Source organism: Vombatus ursinus, unplaced genomic scaffold (genome assembly GCF_900497805.2).
Source record: "Vombatus ursinus unplaced genomic scaffold, bare-nosed wombat genome assembly UNPS02000580.1, whole genome shotgun sequence".
Taxonomy (NCBI): Eukaryota; Metazoa; Chordata; class Mammalia; order Diprotodontia; family Vombatidae; genus Vombatus; species Vombatus ursinus.
The window spans coordinates 19,550,323-19,564,745 of NW_020940358.1; positions in this window are offsets into that span (position 1 = coordinate 19,550,323).

Sequence of the window (14,423 nt, forward strand, 5' to 3'; positions counted from 1 at the left end):
ACTTTGAGGCCAGGTGTCACCACTGCTCCGCTCTGTTGTTATTTAGTCATTCAGTCACATCTGACTCTTCATGGCCCCATGGACCATAGCATGCCAGGCCCTTCTATCCTCCATTATCTCCTGAAGTCTATCCAAGCTTGTATTCATTGCTTTCATGACACTATCTATACATCTCATCCTCTGTTATCCCCTTTTCTTTTTGCCTTCAATATTTCCTAACATCAGGATGTTTTCCAATAAGTTCTGTCTTCTCATTATGCAGCCAAAGTATTTAAGATTCAGCTTCAGTATTTGATCTTCCAGTGAATAGCCTGAATTAATTTTTTTAAGTATTGACTGATTTGATCTCTTTGCTGTCCAAGGGTCTCTCAAAAGTCTTCTCTAGCACCACAATTCAAAAGTGTTGGCTCTGTAGCATTCAGCTTTCCTTATAGTCCAACTCTCACAATACTTTGCTACTGGAAAAATCATAGCTTTGACTACATGAACTTTTGCCACTAAGACGATGTCTTTGCTTTTTAGTATGCTGTCCAGATTTGCCATGGCTTTCCTTCCAAGGAGCAAGCATTTTTTTAAATTTCATGGCTGCAATCGCTGTCTGCGGTGATCTTTGAGTCCAAGAATATAAAATCTGACTCCGCTTCCATTTTTTCTCTCTCTATCTGCCAGGAAGTGATGGGACCAGTTGCCAAAATAATACGGTTGTTTTATGTTAAGCTTCAAGCCAGCTTTTACACTCTCCTTTTTCACCCTAGGCTGTGTCTTCAGACCTCCAACGGTTTATACCACAGCCCACTGTATGAAACCCTTCCCAGGGCTACATATATTAAGAACAACCACATCTGGATTCTAACATCACAATCCCAGACATACAAGAGATTGAAATGGCAGCAGAGAAAAACTAAACCAGGAAAAGAAACAGACTAGATCAACTACACATTGAGGGGATATGTGCTTGAGGTGGCACCATTGTGAGGCATTGCAAGGACAAGTCACAATGTATTTGAAAAAGGTACCAAAGGCATAGGAAAAAATCTCAGATCTTTTAATATCTGTAAAGTACTCTTCAAAATTTTAAATGCTGTAGAAATGCCGGCTATTATTATTATTGCTATTGTCTTTTTAATTCTGAAAAAGAAAGTATAGCAATAATTTATAGGCTCATTTGCCCATTGTTATCAAGTTTTATGAGATTTGATACACATGTTAAAAGGCATCTTTAGACAAAGAGAGTGAATATTAGTAGGGAACAGTCAGACTTTGGCAAATGAAAGTCAACAGTAGATACTTTAGCATGACACAATTGATTGAAAGGTATAAAGAATACAAGATCCTGTTGTGTTTACTTTTTATGTGTCATAAAAAAAAGTATTTGCTTTGGTACAGCAAAACATTGCCTTAAAGGCCCCTTTACTTCTGTTTGGTTAGCTTTCATCAAGGTTAGCCTGCCCCACCAAGAGGGCTCGCCCTCAATCTTCATGTTACATATCTTTATTTACACTTATACCCATCTCACCCCCGATCTCCACCTCTGCCTTTGAGAAGATTAATCACAGTCATTCCTTGAAAGGAAGTATCAGTAAATTGTTCTATGACTCCATTCAAGTGTACTGTGACTTCCTTGACAAAATACTCCTCTCTGTCCACCATTCTTAGTTGTGCTATCTTCCCCAATTAGAATGTCAGCATCTTGAGGGCAAGAGCTAACTTGCCTTTTGTGTTTGTATTCCCAGACTAAACCTGTGTCTAACACAACACCTCACACATAATAAGCAGTTAATAAATGATTTGTAATTCCTTCATTCATTTTTCCAAAAATCATATCTTCAATTCATATATCAAAATTATTTAAGACTCTGAAATATGTAAAAACTGAGATAACTTTGCTAAATGACCTTCTGATCATAAACATCAGGAGAGTCATGGCAGCTAGGTGGCACAACGAATAGAGTGCTGGGCCCGGAGTCAGGGAAGACTTACCATCCCGAGCTCAAATCCGACCTCAGACACTTGCTTGCTGTGTGACCCTGGGCAAGTCACTTAACCCTGCTTGCCTCAGGGTTGCCAACTGTTAAATGAGCTAGAGAAGGAAATGGCAAATCACCCCAGTATCTTTGCCAAGAAAACTCCAAAAGAGACCACAGAGAGTTAGGTATGACTGAAATGACTTAACAACAATAACAAAACAGGGAGATCTGTGCTCACCACTATACGCACCTAAGCCAACCTGATGACACAATGTATAATGTGCTTGCTAGGAGTCAGGAAGACCTGAATTTGAATCCTAACTCTCATATTTACCAGCTATGTGATTCTGGGCAAGGTGCTTAATCTCTCATCCTCAGATTCCTGATGTGCAAAATAAGGATAATAATAACTTCACATGGATGTGGTGAGGATCCAGCGATGGAGGTTATATGTAAAATAGTCTGAAAACCTCAAGGTGAGATGTATAGATAGATACAGATATAGATATAGATATATGCTAGCTATTATTGAGGGACATAGTAGATAGGGCAATGAACTTGATTTCAGAAATACTCAGATTGAAATATCCCACCTTAGATGCTTACTATATATGTGACCCTGGGCAAGTCCCTTAATCTCTCCAGGGCTCAGTTTCCTCATTTATAAAATGAGAAGATTGGATTCACTGGTCAGTTCCCAAATACATGACATTATAATCCTATGGTGATAGAGGAGAAAATCCAGGGCAGAGTCTATGCTAGAGAAGGATTCCCTGTATATGGTAAAGTCAAATATTCTGCTTTTTAAAGCTCTGTATAATTTGTCCTCTCCTTACCCTTCAAGTCTCCTTAAATTTTTCTCTTCTATGTGTACTCTACAATGCAGTGACATTGTCCTTCTTGCTGTTGCTCAAATCTACTCTCCATCACCCAGCTCCATGTTCTGTTTTTATTTTTTCTAGTTGTTGAAATTGGTTGAAATGTTCTCCCTCTTCAACTCTACTTCCTGGCTTCCTTCAGGACTTGGCTCAAATCCTTCCTGCAGGAGGCCTTTTCTGAGACATTCCTCCCTCCTTCTCCCCCCTACAGTGATATGCCCCTCCCCATTGCTAGTGCATTCCTTCTGAAATTCCATTTATACTGTATATATCATACATACAATTTTTTTACACATTGTCATCTCTATTAGAATGTGAGTTCTTTGAGGAGAGAAGCATTTTTGCCTTTCTTTGTATCACCAGTGATTAGCACAGTGCTTGGCACGTAGTACTTACTAAATGCTTGTTGCTTATTGCCTGACTAATTGACTGGCAGATAATCCTGTTTGTAGATAACAGCATGCAAGCTCTGAAATATTTTTTATTTTTGGTGAGGTGATTGGAGCTAAGTGACTTGCCAAGAGTCACACAGCTAGTGAGTATCATGTGTCTGAGGCCGAATTTGAACTCAGGTCCTCCTGACTCCAGGGCCAGTGCTCTATCCACTGTGCCACCTAGCTGCCCCTAGCTCTGAAATATTTTGAAGCCCCCTGGAAGAGATCTGAAATCACCCCAAAGAATTCAGTCTAACTGTCCACATCTGTAAGACCAAATAGATAAAAAAAAAAAGGTTTATTGTCCAGATCGTGACAATAAAGTTAAATGGACAACCTACAAGGCTTGTCCATCTGTTTATCAACCTGGGAAAGACAGTAAAAATGGAAAATGTTAGGTTCAGAATTAAACTGGAGGAGGAGAGTGAGTTGAATTGCCTTCAGGAAATTAAAAATCTCCATTAAGGATCCCAAACATCTTATATAAACAAGGCCCATATTTGTAAGACCAACATTTTTACCAATGTTGTGTGACTGGGATGGAGAAAGCAATAGTGTCCAAAAAGTTAAATATGAGAATCACCCAAAGGACAACAGATGGGATACACAGTAGTTACAAACAGGGTGCAATGTGTAACAATTTTGGGACTTTGAAGAATTGTTGAATTTAAGGATGTCACAGAGGAAATAATATAATTGAAAAAGATAATGGGTGGGAAAGGTTCCAAAGGCAAGGGATAATAGGTAGACAGAGCAAACCTTTACCAATATCCTTGGGATATCAGAAGAAATTGAGGAAGGCCCCTAGAATACTGGCTAGACCCTCTGTGAAAAACATATAGGAAGACATGTATGAGAGTTATACAGGACAGCAGGATGGACATCCATGGAGGGGTTGCAATCTTCATCACTGATGGGGACCAACTATTTTGATGAGATCACAAATCCATTTGAGTAGAAGGGTAACTCCTGAGCCTAAGACAATTCACAGCCCAGACTAGGTGCTTCATTATTGAATTGAAAGCTAATATTCTGTGGCTAATGAGGCAGAAATATCTTTCTTCTTTGGTGGGCCCAGGTCCTAATAGTGATACCAAGCCAAAGATGTTGCTATATAAAAGGTCTTCTGTTTGGTTAATATTGCTTCTGAGAAGTATAAATTTAGGAAGCAGTAAAAGAAAAGGAATCACATACAGAAGAGAGGATGGTGATGATATCCCACAACACCCCCTGCTGACTTGGCTCTTGTGCTGTAGGGCATGACTCCAGACAACTTGTAAACAAATTGGTTAAGGATACCAGCAGGTGCGTAGTCTGGCTCTGGGTTTTATGCAAAGACTATGCATCCGCCATAAAGGAGGGAATCTCTACTGAAAATTCCCAAATAGTTCTCTCTTTTCTCCTGGGCAAAAATTATCAAGTTGAATACTTCTTAGTAGCCCCTGGAATGCCGATGAAATGTCACTGAGTAAAATGGTGGCAGTTTTTACGAGTGAGGTAAGAAGACAAGCAATTCAGAGAATTCTGAGTAGGTTTGGGCAACCATTTCCTTCCTCCACAGCTTTGAGGCCATCCAATATTAATAACATTGACTAGGGAAAAATGGGTAACAGAATGAACTGCTGAAAAGCTTAGAGAGGCAGCATGGTATAGTACTAAAAATGGTGAGATATGAGTTAGGAAGACCTGGGAGCAAATCCTGACTCTGGGCCTCATCTATATAAAATGATGATAATAATAGCACTTGCCTCTCAGCATTATTGTGAGGATATAAAGAATATAGAGAGGCTTTACAAGGCATAAAGATCTCTATAGATGCCAGCTATTATACTATCAAAACTAGGAGCTTAGAGCCAACTTCTCTGTTAATGTTTCTGTGAATTGTGAAACCACAGGTACTTTGAAAGTTGTTATACATTTTGTCACAACAGAGAGCTATTGCTCCACCAATAAAACTGAGAGTATTTTGACAGCCTTTCAAAACATACTTTGAAAGTATTTTTTCATAAAAACTTTTGAAGTTCTTCCCTTTCTTTCAAGGCCCAACCCAGTTGTCAGATCCTCCACCAAAGCATTGGGGGTTCACTCTCCCAATAGAAAATTATCTCACCTTAAGCAAATTTTCCATAAGATTATGTCTTGATGTCTTATTGAGAAATGTTACATTCTGCCTTGTATCCAAGTTGCTTGTATATCTTATCTCTTTTAATAGACTGTGAGCTCCCTGAGGGCAGGTTCTGTGTCTTATTTCATCTTTGGGTCCCAAGACCTAGGAATGTACCTTGCACATAGTACGTAGTAAAAAAAAAAAAAATGTTCGATGAATGGAATGGAATTGAAAATTCCTATGTTAAACTCCTAGCAGACCAATGGAAACATTCAACATTTCATATGGATCTAAGACAAGTCTGAAAAAGAAGAAATCACATGGAGAACTTTGTAGTCATCCTTTTGAATCCTAGTGAATTATTGAAAGTGATCCTACATTTGAATCTTCTTGATTCCTAAGATTTTACAGGGGGATTTAAGAGAATATTGAAAACATAGGGCAGCTAGGACAGTGGATAAAGCATCAGCCCTGAAGTCAGGAGGACCTGAATTCAAATCCGGCCTCAGACCAAACACTTAACACTTACTAGCTATCTGACCCTGGGCAAGTCACCTAACCCCAATTGCCTAAAAAAAGAAAAAAAGAAAATATAAAGGGTACTATGTCTTCATCTAAGTCATCTGATCAACAATCAATGAACTAGCATTTATTAAGCTCCTACTATGAGCTAGGCACTCAGGATACAAATACAAAGCATGAAATAATTCCTGTTCTAAAGGAGCTTGCAATGGTAATATGGTGATCATCTTTCAAAACTGGAGTAAAAGGGGACAGCTAGGTGGTGCAGCGGATAGAGCAATGGCCCTGGAGTCAGGAGGACCTGAGTTCAAATCTGCCCTCAGACACATAATACTTCCCAGCTGTGGGACTCTGGGCAAGTCACTTAACCCCAATTGCCTCTCTGAAAAAAGAAACAAAAAATACTGGAGTAAGAGACCCAGATCCAAGTCATTCTTTGCCAATTCCTTGTTGGATATGTGAATTTGAGAAGTGACTTAGCCCCTCTGAGCTACATGTTACCTACCTGCAATACATACTTGTAACTTGTGGGGCAACTGTGAGGAAAGTGCTTTATAAAGGGCCTTTTTTTGGTTTACATTATGCTTTACTTTAAGGACCACAGGATTGTGAGCTGTTGTCCTTAATAAGGCACTGAAGGTGATAATCATTGGACATATTAGCCTTAGGATACTTAGACCTCTTGCTCACAACACCTGGGAAGAATATGGGTTCTCTGGGGCTTCATATTAAGTTTGTACATCAAACTGAAAGCAAGATTTGCAGCTGTAAATTGTGTGCAATTCAAATGAATTCAATAAATTCAATAAATATTCAATTCAATTGATGCAGTGGAAAGAATGGTGAATGTAGAGCCATATGTTCTGAATTCAAATCCTGACTTTGTGTGACCTTGAGCAAATCATTGAACCCCTCTGGGTCTCAGTTTCCTAGTTTGTAAAAAGAAGAAGTTGGCCTAGTGGGTCTCTGAGTTCCCCTCCAGCTCTCCATCTAAGACCCTATCAAGAAGCAGTATTAACAGCTAACTGCTATATCTCTTGCAAGGAGGAAGAGACAGGGCAATGGGGAATAGGGAGAGAGGAAAGGGGAAGGAGGAGAGAGAAAGGGAGGAAAGAGAAAGGGAGAGGAGAAGTGTAGCAAAAGAAGGGTAGGAGAGAGGAGAGAAAGGCAAGAGAGAAAATGAAGGGGAGAGGGAGAGGAGAAGAGAGAACAAAGAAGAAAGGACACAGTTCACACATACAACAAGGACTGATTAAGTTAAGCAAATGCCTCTGGTGCCCCTCAGTTACAACCAAGTCCTAGATTAAAGATTACCTGGTCTATTCAAAAGACCCTGGCACCTTAAATGCAAACAATGGTCAAATTCTAGCTTTGCCACTGACTAGCAAATAATTTTCAGAGATATATCTGTAGCATCTGAAAAGTATAATAATAGAGTATTGGATAATTTAGACTGCATTTATATTGGGCACCAATAACCCAACATCTTGACAGAGAAAAATGGACAGCGCTTTCTGCAGCAGGGAACAGAAAGGCACCATCTGGCAGTGCCTGTCAGTCCATCACCTATGCAATAGCGCCATCTGCTGACTACTTACACAGCTGCCTAAGGTTAGGGTTATAATATGTTTAATGTAGTCAGTGATTAATATTACTGAGTTCTCATAATCTATATGGCAGCAAACTAGGAATACTCCATTTTATTCATTGTTTTCTTTATATTACATATGCTAAAGAAAGTGTGATTTATACTTTATTAAAGTAGTATTATTAATTTTCTAACAATTATTATTTTATTATAAATTTTTGTTAGTATTATTACCAATTTTATAGCTTTTTTTAAAGTGCCCTGCAAAGTGCTTTACACACATTATCCAATATGGTCCTGACCACAACCTTGTTGTTATTCCTTTATTATAGGTATCATTTTCTCCATTTTATTGATGTGGAAATTTAAACAGAGAGATTGAGTTACTTATCTGTACTTATTCAGTAACTGTGAGAAGTGAGATTTGAACCCAGGTCTTCCTGACTTCAAGTCTAGGACTTTATTCATCATACAATAATCATTCCTTCATTCCAACAATTGAATTAAATGTCCGCGTATGTGAAGGTTGTAGCAACTGATGACATATTCTGATTTAAGGTATATTTATCACAGTAAAATAGTCAACAAGAACACTGGCAAGGGGCCAGAGTTGAAAGAGACAGATGCTGCTGTGGCTCACTCACTGCCAACAGGATAAGCTGTGGCTTGTAGTGAACACAAAACTTTGGATTTCACAACTCTCATTTGATGGCATCACAATGCTTAGCAAGCATGGCAGCCATTATGAAATAGAAGGAACACTGGATTCCAGTTTGTCAATGAATATTTATTAAGCACCTACTATGTGCCAGGCACTGTGGAACTGCTAATGTGTGGTAGTTATTGATACTCTTTCATCTTTGTTTTTTTGCCAGAAACAGTTGGACTCTGGCAATCCAGGGGGAGGTTCTAGGCCAGAACCCTTATAGAGAGCTAGGGGATTTATAAGACCAGGAACTGAAAAGAAGCTAATGCATGCCAAGAGGAGTCTCCTTTCCTGTGCTTTGTCAATATTAGGAGGAGTTAACTCCTGGAGAAGCCCGTAGCTGAAACAGCTTCTATTCAGACGTCAAGTTCATTCAGATTTCTGGCTTAGTCGTTCACTCCCAGGCTATGGGCAAACCTTATGCCATCCTCAGTGAGGACAAGAGCAGCTGACTGCTGATTCTCCAGTGATCCACAATGTGAACAGCACAGACGTCAAGATGAAATGTTCCTGTGGGGTTGGGGCTAAGCTGCCATTTCTGGCTCCCAAAGATTGACCTTGAACTCAGAGTCAGACCCCAGGGGCTAGACCAGGGGTGGAGAACATGTGGCTCTCTAGGCCACAGGTTCCCTGTCCCCGGCCTAGACAAAGTACTCTAAGAAATGTGAGGAGGGAGACATCACTCTCAGCTTTGTTCCTCTTCTAGAATTCCATAGTTGTAGAACTTTAGAGATAAAATAGGCCTCAGATGCATCCACATCCAAACTCCTCATTTTACCAAAGAGCTTGCAGAAGAAGAGAAATGTCTTACCCAAGCTGCCACAGTTAGTAAGTAGCAGGACTGTGACACAAACACACATTTCCTGATTTCTCATCTACTGCTATTTCCAATTCTGTTGTTGTTCAGTCATTTTTCGGTCATGTCCCACTCTTCATGACTATTTGTATTTTGTTTTGTTTTTGGCAAAGATGCTGAAGTGGTTTGCCATTTCCTTCTCCATCTCATTTTCCAGATGAGAAAACTGAGGCAAACAAGGTTAAGTGACCTGCCCAGTGTCACAGCTAGTAAGTGTCTGAGGACAGATTTGAACTCAGAAAGATGTCTTCCTGACTCCAGGCCTGGTGCTCTATCCACTGCACCAACAATGTGTCCCTTTTTTACTATCTACCATGTCATAATTCCTCATTATACAAGGAAAGAAACCAAAGCAGAAGGACATGAAGTGACTTCTTCAGGATTGCAGAATCAGTAACTGGCAGAGCTATGACTCAAAACCAAGTTCCTCAGTTTCTACTCTAATGTTCTTTGTATAACACTGTACTGTCTCTCACAAACATCTACTGAGTGCCTCGTCGTCTCTTGGGTGCTTTGGGTGATACGAAGAATTTCAAAACCTGACCCTCCCCCCTTGAAAGAGATGAACAGATATTAATTATTTATTGATTGATGATTGATTGTTTTTTTTACCTTGGCATGGGTGGTTAAGATTACTTTCACATCAAAAGAATTATTTTATATTCTTTTTTCCATTTTTAATGGCAAGCTCATCATTTTTAAGAAGGGAATCTAATTTCAATATTATCCACAAAACCTTAGATTTCACAACTCTAATCTGAGGACATCACAGTCATCCTTAGCAAGCATGGCAGCTATTATATAGTGGAAGGAGTACTGGATTTCAGTCAATAAATATTTATTAAGCACCTACTATGTGCCAGGAACTGTATTAAGGATTGAGAATACAGAGAAGGGAAAAAACAGTCCCCGATCTCAAGGAGCTCACAGTCTAATGAGGGAGACAACATGCAAATAAATATGTACAAGCAAGTTGTATACAGGCAATGAAGTGGTGCAATGGGTAGAACACTGGACCCATGGTCAAGAAGACCTGAGTTCAACTCCACCCTCAGATACTTACTGCTGTGTGACCATAATCAGGTTACTGAGCCCTGTTTGCCTCAGTTTCCTCATCTGCAAAATGAGCTGGAAAATGAAATGGCAAACCACTCTGGTATCTTTGCCAAGAAAACCCCAAATGGGGTCACAAAGGGCCAGATGTGACTGAAAGACTGAACAACAACAAGCTATATACAGTACAGGATAAATTTGAGATGATCAAGAGAGGGAAGGCACTTTACCTAAGGAGGGTTGTGAAAGACTTCCTGGAGAAGGATGATTTGGAGTTAAAAGTCTTAAGTTCTACTCCTGACTCTACTTATTATTTGTGTGATCTTAGGCAAATCACTTCCCTTCATTGGGCCTCTAGTTTCTACATTTGAAAAAAAAGAGAGAGAGAGAGGGTGAGATTTAATGGTCCCCAAAGTCCCTTCCCGCTCTGAATCCTATCATTCCATGTGGTGTTGGAGAGGCACTACTGATCTGCAGGTCAGAGGATGTATGTGTGAGTCCTATTCTCTTACTGCCCTCGTGACCTTGGGCAAGTCAATCTTCACATCCCTGAACCTCAGCTTTCTCCTGTGAAAAAGGAGAGGTTTGGACTAAGTCATTTCTACATTCTATGATTTCACTCTGACTCTTCAGGAAGTGACTGACTGGCTGGGCAGCCCATTTAACAGCTGGAGACAGTGAAGCTAAAAACAAATCTTCCAAAATGAGCTACCACCACCACCCCACGGGGAAGAAATGAAGCAGGAATATAGTCATTCCTCCTTAGGAACCTGAACAAAAACATTTACCATCTTCTCTCAAAATTACAACTTAAATACTAATGGGGGGGTGCAGGTTGATATAATTGTTAAATGAATTAATTGGTTTCTTCTGGAGAAGAAAAAAACCCATCCTATGAATTCTGAATGCTGCTTCCTTAGAAGTGAAATGGACTGAACTTAATTTAGGACGAGCTGTTCCATGATTCATGAATGACTTGCCTCTTGCTCCAAGAATAAATTGTTGATGCTGAGAAACCACTTAAAATTCATAAGGTCTTCAATCTATTCAGGAGGGGAAAATTCAATCTTTACTGAATTCTTTGGGTTTTTCATAACACAGATATGAAAATAAGGCAGCCTTCCAGTATAGGAGGAGACCTCATGACCTAAGAAAGTTTAAATAATTATACACAAACACAAAAACAGAAATTATGAAAGCAGACCTTGATTCAGGCCCCATAATGCTGTCAATAGGGTTATTGTTCCTCTCTGCTCCAAGGAAGGATGGGAGTGCATAATTCCAGGCAAAACTGAGGGAAAAAAAAAGCACTTCATTTTTTTTTCTTCTATCAAGTTATATGGCAGAATTATACACTCACAAGCCAGCTGGATGAATAACTCCACTATAGCTCAATTGACAGAACAATATGTTTAGAATATATGTGCTCATTAATAAACAGCTTTATTTCTGTGCTTATACATAATTATTTCATCTTTTCTGGGTATAAATGTCCTGGCAAAAATTGGGCAGCTGCCATTTCATTTTCAGACCAAAATAAAGGCCAGAAGGTAACATTTTCTATGTTGGTCAAGTGAAGATTTCGTGAATCCTGAGATCCCTCACTAGCTAAGCTAAAAGAAGGATAGAACTTTTCAGAAGGTTGGGATGGTAGAATAAATTAGCAAGGTAACAACTGGGATTGGCTAAGGTTATCCAGTTGTACTACCCAGTTGACCCAGCTCACTTATGATGACCAGTGAAGTGATTATGCTAACTTCTATTATCTGAACTGTGCTGATGACTCAGCTAAGAGGCAGTCTGATGTGATAATCAATCTCAGATACAGACGGTCTTGGGTTCAAGTCCTACCTTTGAAATTTGCTGACTGTGAGACCCTGGGTAAGTCACTTAACCTCTCAATTTCTCAGTTCTAAGAGTAAAATTTGACAAAAGTTGCCAATTTATGATAGGAGTAGAAGTTCCTTAAAGGAAGTTCCTAAATCAAAGACATCACAGATCTGGATAAAACCAAAACCAAGTTCCAAAGATTGATGCAAGCTTTCTCACAATCATGCATCTCAAACATCCCATATCTCTTATCTGAAAAAGGGTCTCATACTGGTCAGTTACTGTTTCTTTGTTCCTTTGATTTAATACAGACTCTTGTGGGGAATGGGACATCTTTTTCTGATTTTTAGGGAATGGCACCTGTTTGCTCTCCCCTCCCAACTTGAAAACCCCCTAATCTTTCCTCCAATTAGAAATCAGATTACCTAGTTTGTTATCCTGGTTTGTATCCTGATATTTTCTTTTAATGTTTTCTTTTAATGCGTAAAAATCTGTGTTCCCCTGTATTCAGAGTCCAGTGCCAAGCTGAGGAGGCCTGGTTCCAATTTGTTATGCAATTGGCATGCATTGCTTAATAAATCAATATCCTTAGAGTCTTGAACCTTTGTTTCCTCAGTTATTTCATCTTTCACTCACTACACAGTATTTGAAAACCTGTCATGTGGAAGAGACACTAGACTTATTTTTTTTAGCTCCAAGAGGTAGAACTAGGAATGATGGGTGGAAACTATTGAAAGACAGATTTATGGTCATGAAATCGTTCTAACAGGCCACAAAGTAGTAGAGTGGCAAGAATATGGGACTTGGAGTCAGGAACACCTGAGTTGAAATCCTGCCTCAGACATTACTAATTATATGATGCTGGACAAGTCACTTGGCCTCTTTGTGACTCATTTTCCTCATCTGTAAAATGGGAATAGGACAGGTAGGTGGTGCAGTGGATAGAGCAGCAGGTTGGGAGTCAGGAAAACCTAAGTTCAAATCCAGCTTCAGACACTATGTGTGACCCTTGGCAAGTCATTTAACCCTGTTTGCCTTAATTTCCTTGTCTGTAAAATGAACTGGAGAAGAAAATGGCAAACTGCTCTTTGCCAAGAAAACCTTTTTTTCGGTTTGGGGTCACAAAGAGTCAGACATGACTGAAATGACTCAACAACAACAAAATGGGAATAATGATAATAATAATAATATACTTACCTCACAGATCTGTTGAGAGAATCAAACGAGTTAACTTTAAGCTTTGCAAACCTTGTGGCACTTATAGAAATGCTAGGTTTATTGTCATCAGCAGCAGCAGCATCAATATTATTGACAATTGGAAGTAACCAAAATTGGATTGAGCTAGCTTTGGAGACAGTGAATTCCCTATTTCTGTAGGTCTCTAGAGACTGATAGTGTTCAGAGAATTGATTTGTTGTAGAAGGCATTCTCAAGTAGATATAATTTTGGGTAAAAATGATCTCTTAGGCCCTTTCCAACAATGAGATTCTAAAATTTTCAAGTGGTTTTTCCACATCTACAACTTCTCAGAACAAACAGTGAGTCATTTATGAATCACAGACAGCCCATCCTAAAATAAATTTTAGGGATTTTTCAGTCACTGATAATAATCTTGAAATCTATTTAATCAATAGAACTGAAAAATGTAGGAACTGTGACATTGGCTCAGTTTCTTAGGGGCCTAAGTAATATCTTCAGAGGCTGCTGGAGTATCATTTGCTTTTTCTGTATCCCGTTAATTGATTGTGTGGTGATGAACCATTATTGTAGCTAGAGACCAAAAGAAAAAAAAAAAGACAGCAAAATGATAAGGTATGTGAATAAGTAAAAACACTTCCACAGATTTGGTGGTGGTTGTTAAGTTGTTTTCAGTCATGCCCAACTCTTTGTGACCCCATTTGGGTTTTCGTGACAAAAATACTAGAGTGGTTTATCATTTTCTTCTCCAGCTCATTTTACAGATGAGGAAACAGAAACAAACAGGGTTTAAAGACTTGCCCAGAATCACACAGATAGTAAGTATCTGAGGCCAAATTTGAACTCAGGACTTCCTGCCTCCAGGTCCTGCACTTTATCCCTTCTACCACCTTGCTGCCCCTCACAGATCTGAAAACAACTACAAACTCTAGGATGACTTTAGTTTATAACTGGAGGGAACAGAAGAGATTTGGCACGTACTTCCTGGTAAGGGGGAGACCTTGAGGTTACAAATGCTTACATTTGGGGAAATGGGGGAACCATCTAAGTCTCACTGTTACTGCTGGAAATAGCACTAGACTTGAAGTCAAATCTTAGCTTTGATACTTATTACCTAGGTATCCTTAGGGAAGTCACTTAGCCTCCCTCTACCTCAGTTTCCTCATCTGTAAAATGAAGAGATTGGACTAAATAATCTCTAACGTCTCTTCTAGCTCTAAATCTTAGGAACTTATAATTCAGCATTTCTTGGGCAACAAGTAGCTTGAATACCTGCAAATGGAGG